Raw genomic sequence first — 9340 nt, forward strand, 5'->3', positions numbered from 1 at the left:
CCAAGCTGGCCTTAACCCCTTTATTACCCAGTGAGCCACCGCACCAGGGCCCTGGATGAGTTGGGTACAGCGCCAGAAGATGGCGCTTCTATGAACGCGCCATTTTCCGGGGCGGCTGCGGACTGCAATTTGCAGCGGGTGGGGCCCAGAAAACTTGGGCCTCCCTGCGCTGCAGATTCCAGCCCCCAGCTGCCTAGTTGTACCTGGCTGGACACAAAAATAGGGCGAAGCTCCACGTATTTTTTTTTTAAATTCATGATATTCATGGAATAATTAAGAAAAAAAGGGCTTCCCTATATTGTTGTGTCCGGCTAGGTACAAATAGGCAGCTGGTGGTTGGGAGCAGCCCGTTCCTGCCTGCTGTACCTGACTGGACACAAATATAGGGCGAAGCCCCACATCAATTTTTTTTTCATTATTTCATGAATTTCCTGAAATAATTTTAAAAAAATTGACGTGGGGCTTCGCCCTATATTTGTGTCCAGTCAGGTACAGCAGGCAGGAACGGGCTGCCCCCAACCACCAGCTGCCTATTTGTACCTGGCCAGACACAACAATATAGGGAAGCCCTTTTTTAAAAAAATTATTTCATGAAATAATTAAAAAAAAATTGACGTGGGGCTTCGCACTATATTTGTGTCCAGCCAGGTACAGCAGGCAGGCATGGGCTGCCCCCAACCACCAGCTGCCTATTTGTACCTGGTTGGACACAACAATATAGGGAAGCCCTTTTTTTCTTAATTATTCCATGAATTTCATGAAATAATTTAAAAAAAAAAATGCGTGGGGCTTCGCCCTATTTTTGTGCCCAGCCAGGTACAACTAGGCAGCTGGGAGCTGGAATCCGCAGCGCAGGGAGGCCCAAGCTTTCTGGGCCCCACCCGCTGCAAATTACAGTCCGCAGCCGCCCCAGAAAATGGCGCGTTCATAGAAGCGCCATCTTCTGGCGCTGTACCCAACTCATCCAGGGCCCTGGTGCGGTGGCTCACTGGGTAATAAAGGGGTTAAGGCCAGCTTGGCATTATCAGCTGGCCCTAAGCCCGAAATTCATGGGGTCACGCCAATATTAGACATGACCACCATGAATTTCTAGTAAAGTATTTAAAAAAACACAACACCCAGAATAAAGTCCTTTAATTGAAATAAACACGCAATTCTTTATTGTTCTAAATTAAACCATACTTACCATCACGCCCATTCCAGCTGAAGCCAATGTCTTCTGCAATAAAAGTAAAATAATTAAGCAACCTCATCCTTACCTTTCCATGGTTCCCACGACAGCTTCAGCTCTGCTACATCGAGATGACAGGCTGGACCGCAGCAGAAAGCTGCCATCCAGCCTGTCATCCCGCGGACACTCAGAAGCGCAGGCATGCTTGCGCTCCTCAGTGTCTGACTGTGACGGCATCCCGATGAGCCGAGGTCATGTCCAATGAACTCGGCGCACCTCATGCACGTCACTGACAGCGTGGGAGAATTCTCCTGCACTCAGCACTTCAGCGTGAAAATTCTCCCACGCTGTCAGTGACGTACATGAGGTCAGCTGAGTTCATTGGACATGAATGAGCTCACCTCATGCACGTCACTGACAGCGTGGGAAGATTCTCCTGCACTCAGCGCTACAGCGTGAGAATTCTCCCACGCTGTCAGTGACGTGCATGAGGTGCGCCGAGTTCATTGGACATGAACTCGTCTCATCTTTATGCCGTCACAGCCAGACACTGCAGAGCGCAAGCATGCCTGCGCTTCTCAGTGTCTGCGGGATGACAGGCTGGATGGCAGCGTTCTGCTGCGGTCCAGCCTGTTATCTCGATGTAGCAGAGCTGGAGCCGTCGTGGGAACCATGGAAAGGTAAGGATGAGGTTGCTTTATTATTTTTCTTTTATTGCAGGGGATCGTTGGCTTCAGCTGGAATGGGCGTGACGGTAAGTATGGTTTAATTTAGAACAATAAAGGAATGTGTCTTTATTTCAATTAAAGGACTTTATTCTGGGTGTTTGTGTTTTCTTTTAACTTTGACTATGGGGTTAGTAATGGGGGTGTCTTATAGACGCCTCTCCATTACTAACCTGGGCTTGATGTCAGCTGGCATTATAAGCTGACATCAACCCCAACCCTATTACCCCCTGCCACCGCACCAGGGCAGCGTGGAAGAGCGAGGCTAAGTGCCAGAATTGGCGCATCCTATGGATGCGCCATTTCTGGGGCGGCTGACGGCTGTTGTTTCTAGCCTGGGAGGGGGCCAATATTCATGGCTCCCTTCCTGGGCTATTAATATCAGCCCCCAGCTGTCTGCCTAGCCTTTGCTAGCTATTAAATTAGGGGGGACCCCACGTCATTTTTTTTGGGGGGGTCCTCCATTTTAATAGCTAGTAAAGGCTAGGTATTCAGCTGGGGGCTGATATTAGTAGCCTGGGAAGCTCCGTGGGTATTACCCCCTTCCCAGGCTTCAAACATCTGCCCCAGCTGTCTGCTTAACCTCCGCTAGAGACTAAAATAACGGGGAACCCCACGCCAATTTTTTTTAATAATAAATCCTTTATTTTAATACTAAATGACAAGTACAGTAACCAACACTGTCACTGTACTTATTATATATGTGACTGACATGTTTCTATCTATCTAATCTATGTGTGAAGGTCTATTCTGTCTGTTATAAATTGTCGGGTACAGATGCTGAATTGCCGGCCGGCTTTTTTAAAGAGACGGTTCATGAAAACACTATTATTTTTTTTAATAAATCCTTTGCAGTAAATGACAAGTACAGTAAGCAACACTGTCACAGTACTTCATATATATGTGACTGACATGTTTCTATCTACCTAATCTATGTGTGATTCTCTATTCTTTCTGTTATAAATTGTCGGGTACAGATGCTGAATTGCCGGCCGGCTTTTTTAAAGAGACGGTGCATGAAAACACTATTATTTTTTTTAATAAATCCTTTGCAGTAAATGACAAGTACAGTAAGCAACACTGTCACAGTACTTCATATATATGTGACTGACATGTTTCTATCTATCTAATCTATGTGTGAAGCTCTATTCTGTCTGTTATAAATTGTCGGGTACCGCTGCTGAATTGCCGGCCGGCTTTTTTAAAGAGACGGTGCACGAAAACACTATTATATTTTTTAATAAATCCTTTACACTAAATGACAAGTACAGTAAGCAACACTGTCACTGTACTTCATATATATGTGACTGACATGTTTCTATCTATCTAATCTATGTGTGATTCTCTATTCCTTCTATTCTAAATTGTCGGGTACAGATGCTGAATTGCCGGCCGGCTTTTTTAAAGAGACGGTGCATGAAAACACTATTATTTTTTTTGATAAATCCTTTACACTAAATGACAAGTACAGTAAGCAACACTGTCACTGTGCTTCTTATATGTGTGACTGACATGTTTCTATCTATCTAATCTATGTGTGAAGCTCTATTCTTTCGGTTCTAAATTGTCGGGTACCGGTGTATGCCGCTGCTGAATTGCCGGCTTTTCATGTTTCACTGTGAGCACTGTTCCCATCGATTTGGGCAATCACTGTAATGCCACAACCACCATGGCTGTGGCATTACAGTGAGTGGCAGACAATCCCTGCATGATTGGTGCTCTAAATAGCGCCAGACATGCAGGACACGCTTTTGGCGCACGAACAGTTATCGAACATAACCTCGAACAGCCGAATTTTTTGCAAATCGTTCGGGTTCGTCGAACAACTCGAACACCGCCCAAGACAGCTCGAATTTGAGATTGGCGAACAGTTCTAGTCGAACACCGCTCATCTCTAGTCCTCAGTCCTGGTGATGCTCTCCTCCCGGCGGCAGGCGGTACACTGTGGGGAGCACGCTGACTCCCAGCAGTGTACAGTGCTTTCAGGATCTGCGGTCACGTGAGCGATCAGCTGATGGCTCACGTGACTTCACCGTGGGAACATTCTGAAGAATGTTCCCACGGTGGTGAGCTCACCAGGGCTGATAAGCTGATCTTCAGCTGATGAACTCCAGTGATCTCCTGCAGCATGTATACTGATAGGAGTGATTTTACCCTCCTGTCAGTATACTGCACTGTCTTCTACAGCAGTGACATCAGTGATTGCTGATGTCACTGCTGTAGAAGTGACCCTGATCGCCGAGGGACAATTGTTGGCAATAATCATGGACTATGCCATGACGGCGGACAGGGGAGGGATATGGTTGTTTGTTTTATTACTTTTTTTTTCAGACGATCGAGGGATTCTGGGACTTGGCGTACAATAAATTTTATTAAAAAAAAAGTGTGTTTTTTATTTCATTAAAATAATTAATGCTAGCTGTATATTTATTGAAAAGGCTGCGATAACTTTGCTACACAGTTAGTAATGGGGGCATCTTATAGACGCCCTCCATTACTAACTTGGGCTTCATGTCAGCCGCTAATACAAGGCTGACATGAACCCTAACCCCATTACCCCACTCGCCACCACTACAGGGTAGTGGGAAGAGCGGAGGCTAAGCACCAGATTTGGTGAATCTTATGGATGCGCCATTTCTGGAACTGCTGAGGGGTGATATTAATAACCGTGGACGGGGCTAGTATTCATGGCCCCTTACCTGGCTATTAATATCAGCCTGCAGCTGTCTGTTTAGCCTTTTCTGGTTAGATTTCATACGGTGACCCCAAATCAGCTATTTTCTGGAGTCCCCCTGTAATCTAGCCAGTAAAGGTTAAACAAACATCTGTGGGCTGATATTAAAAGCCAGGGAACATTGTTGGCTAATGGCTTCTTCCCCGGCTACTAATATCAGCCTTCAGCGGTCGGCTTTCCCTCTGCTGGTTATAAAAATGACACGGGAGCCCACGCCATTTTTTTTTTAAATTTTAGGCTCTGTGCCAATGATCCGGACATAGCAGCCCTTTGGACGCATATTTTTTGCTGCATCCAAAACGTTGCATTCTATTGAACGCAGGTAAATCCACATGTGTTCACTGAACCATGCGTATTTACCGCATTCAGTACATTCTAGTAGTCAAATTTCTGTTGCGGAGACTAGCGACTCCTCAAGAGAATTTGACATGCTGAGGTCCAGAAAAACGCACTGCATGTCAGTGTCCACGAGTGATCCGCAGCCTCAGATGTACTCATAATGGACATGGGATTTCTAGAGATCCCATTCACTTACCAGCAGCATGTCAATTTCTGTAGCGGGCACGCTAGTCTCCACTGCAGATTTTGACCGATTGAAGTGACATTGTATGCGGTGAATTTACATGTACCAACAACAGAAGTGCAGCATTAGAACACAGCATTTTGGACGCATCAAAAATATGCTGCGACCAAAGCTCTGCTGAGTGCTGATTGGGGGGATATAGCGGCTAATGAAACAGCTGTGAGCTGTTAATAATGGCCAGGGACCCTGTTTGCAAATGGCATTTTCCTAGGCTAAAAATAGCAGCTCACAGCTGTCGCATATATTACATGAATAGAAATGCTGATGAGATTGGGCGAATGGGATTAGCTGACACCTAGCTCTTTTGTTTGGTGATAACAAGTGTCACTCAGAACCTTTTATCGCCAAACCTAATTAAAGGAAAGTAAAGAGTTGAATAAAGACACAGACAGAGAGCAAACAATTTATTTGAAATACAACAGACACATTCTTTAATAATTTAAATTAACCAATATACTCAAGGGTTTAAGCAATGTCCCACCAAATAACTTTATTTAGCTCCAAAAAGCATTCATTGATGTACAAAAATGCATTAAAATACATGGAAAAAATGCGGCAAAACCGCACGGAATTTCTGCAGCGTTTTTCCTGCCAAGGAGATGCAGAAATGCTCAAAAAAATCTGCTTCAAACCCTGACCGTGCGCACATAGCCTTAACCCCTTTTGGACTTTGTCAATTATAGTACGTCCCTGTGCCCTGGGCCTATTGGACTATTACGCACAATGTGATCTCGCCCGCACAGAAGCTGTGAGGGGCAATCACCACCAGGTGTCAGCTGATTCTCACAGCTGACACGCGGTACGATGTGCCAAGAGCGGTGCCGCACCGCTCCCTGCACAATAACCCCCGAAATGCTGCAATTGAAGTCAATCGCAGCATTCCGGTAGCAAGGGGAGGTAATCTCGAGCCTCTTACTTTGCCTCCGGCGTCCCACGCTGTCTGTGTTAGGTCCCGGTAGTTGCCATGTTGACCCGATGTCGTTATCATGACATATGGGTCACCAGGCATCAGCAAGTTAGTTAGATTGTGCTCAGAGCGTGTTCTAAGTAACTTGTGTGTGCAGGAGATGGCAGGCTGCAAAGCATAGAGACGCTATTGCATCTCTATGCTATGCAAGTGATCAGCCTGCAAAAAATGAAAGTCCCATAGTGGGACAAAGTGTAAAAGTAAAAAAGTAAAAAAAAGTGTAGAAAAGTGAAAAAAAAAATTAAAAATATAAAAAAAATTAAAAAATAATCCCCAAAAAATAAAAATATAAAAATATACTGTACCCATGAATAAATATTATTATGGAAAAATAACAAACAATAAAAGTACACATATTTGGCTTCCGGAATGACATGACCTATAAAAATGTCCCACTAGTTAACGCCTGTAGTGAACACGGTAAAAAAAAAAACAAAAAAAAAAAAGCAAAAAACAATGCTTTATCATCATACCGCCAAACAAAAAATGGATTAAAACGCGATCAAAAACACAAATGTAAATAAAAAAGGTACCGCTGAAAATGTCATCTTGTCCCACAGAAAACAAGCTGCCATACAGCTCCATCAGCCAAAAAATAAAAAAGTTATAGCTCTCATAAAGTTATACAAAAATAAAATTTTTCTAGAAAAAAGTTTTTATTGTGTAAAAGCGCCAAAACATAAAAAAAACAATATAAATGTGGTACCGCTGTAAACGTAGTGACCTGAAGAATAAAGCTGCCTTATCAATTTTATTACATGTGGAGCGGCATAAAAAAAACCCTCAAAAAACAATGAATTGTTGGTTTTTGTTTGTTCGGTCTCCCAAAAATCGGAATAGAAAGCGATCAAAAAATGTCATCTGTCCAAAAATGGTCCAATAAAAACTTCAACTTGTCCCACAAAAAACAAGTACATACATGACTCTGTTGGCAGAAATATGGAAAAATGATTGCAAAAACTAGTCATTGCAAAAAAAGCGTCTTTTAGTATGTGACAGCTGCAAAACATAAAAACCTGATATGAATCTGGCATTGCTGTAAACGCGGCAACCCGAACTATAAAGCTAAGTCTAATCACTTATACCACACGAAGAACAGCGTAAAAAATAAACTCTAGGGTTAGGGTTGTGTTAGGGTTAGGGTTGTGCTAAGGTTAGGATAAGGATTGTGCTAGGGTTAGGGTTATGGTTGTGCTAGGGTTAGGATTAGGGTTAGAGTTGTGCTAGGGTTAGGCTTAATGTTGTGCTAGGGTTAGGGTTTGGTTTGTGCTAGGGTTAGAGTTGCGATAGGGTTAGGGTTTCACTAGGGTTAGGGTTGTGCTAGGTTTAGGGTTCTGCTAGGGTTAGGGTGAGGGTTGTGCTAGGTTAGGGTTGTGCTAGGGTTAGGGTTGTTCTAAGGTTAGGGTTGTGCTATGGTTAGGGTTTTGCCAGGGTTATGGTTGTGCTAGGGTTAGGGTGAGGGTTGTGCTAGGTTAGGGTTGTGCTAGGGTTAGGGTTGTGATAGGGTTAGGCTTGCTCTAGGGTTATGCTTGTGCTAGGGTTAGGGTTGTGCTAGGGTGTATGGTTGTGTTAGGGTTAGGGTTGTCACTGTCGTGTGTTGAACCCAGAGGTACGACACAGAATTTGATAACAATAGTATGACCTATTGTTATCAAATTCTGTGTGATACCTCTGGGTTCAAAATGTTCACTATACCCCTTGACCCCTTTATAAAATCCTTGAGGGGTCTGGTTTCCATAATGGGATCACTTGTGGGGGGGTTTCCACTATTTAAGCGCATCAGGGGCTCTCCAAATGCGACATGGAGTCCACTCTCGATTCCAGTCAATTTTGCGTTCAAATAGTCACACAGTGCTCCTTCTCTTCTGAACCCTGCCGTGTGCCCAAACAGTGTATTTTCCCCCCATATGGGGTATCAGTGTACTCGGGAGAAATTTCACTAGAGTTTTTGGGGTCCATTTTCTCCTCTTACCATTGTGAAAATAAAAAAATCGGGGCTAAAAGATCATTTTTGTGGAAAAAGTTAGATTATTTTATTTTCACGATTCCATGTTATAAACTTTTGTGAAGCACCTGGGGGTTCAGGGTGCTCACCACACATCTAGATAAGTTCCCTAAGGGGTCTAGTTTCCAAAATCTTGTCACTTGTGGGGGGTTACCACTGTTTAGGCACATCAAGGGTTCTACAAATGCAACATGGTATCCACTAATTATTCAAGCAAATTTTATGAATTTATAAAATTATGAAAATGCAAAATTGGAGGCTCAAAAACGATTATGTTGGAAAAATGTGAAAATTTTATTTTTACGGCTCAATGTTATAAACTTCTGTGAATCACCAGGGGGTTCAAGGTGCTCATCATACATCTAGATAAGTTCCCTGCAGGGTTTAGCTTCCAAAATGTTGTCACTTCTGGGGAGTTTCCCCTTTTTAGGCAAATCAAGGGCTCCCCAAACGCAACATGGCGTGCACTAATTATTCAAGCAAATTTTAAATTCAAAAAGTCAAATGGAGCTCCTTCCCTCCAGAACCCTGCCGTGTGCCCAAACAGTGGTTTTTCCCCATACATGAGGTATTGGCGTGCTCAGGAGAAATTGCACAACAAATTTTGGGGTTCATTTTTTTCTGTTACCCTTGCAAAAATAAAAAATTAAAATAACATTTTTTGTGAAAAAGTTAAATGTTCATTTTTTTCTTCCACATTCAAAAAATTTCTGTATATCACCTGAAGGGTTAATAAACTTCTTGAATGTGGTTTTGAGTATCTTGAAGGGTGCAGTTTTTAGAATGGTGTCACTTTTGGGTATTTTCTGTCATAAAGTCCCATCAAGGTCATTTCAAATGTGATGTGGTCCCTAAAAAAATGGTTTTGTAAATTTTGTTGTAAAAATTAGAAATCGCTGTTCAACTTTTAACCCTTATAACTTCCTTGCTTCCTTATAAACCTTATAAAGAATTTGGGTTTCAAAATTGTGCTGATGTAAGGTAGACATGTGGAAAATGTTATTTATTAATATTTTGTGTGTCATATCTGATTTAAGGGCATGAAAATTCAAATTTTGAAAAATGCGAAATTTTCAAAATTTTCCAGATTTCTGTTTTTTTCACAAATAAATTCAAGTCATATCGATGGAATTTTACCACTACCATGAAGTACTA

Source organism: Phyllobates terribilis, unplaced genomic scaffold, assembly GCF_046119375.1.
Source record: "Phyllobates terribilis strain yellow unplaced genomic scaffold, ASM4611937v1 Scaffold_7__3_contigs__length_470593459, whole genome shotgun sequence".
NCBI lineage: Eukaryota > Metazoa > Chordata > Amphibia > Anura > Dendrobatidae > Phyllobates > Phyllobates terribilis.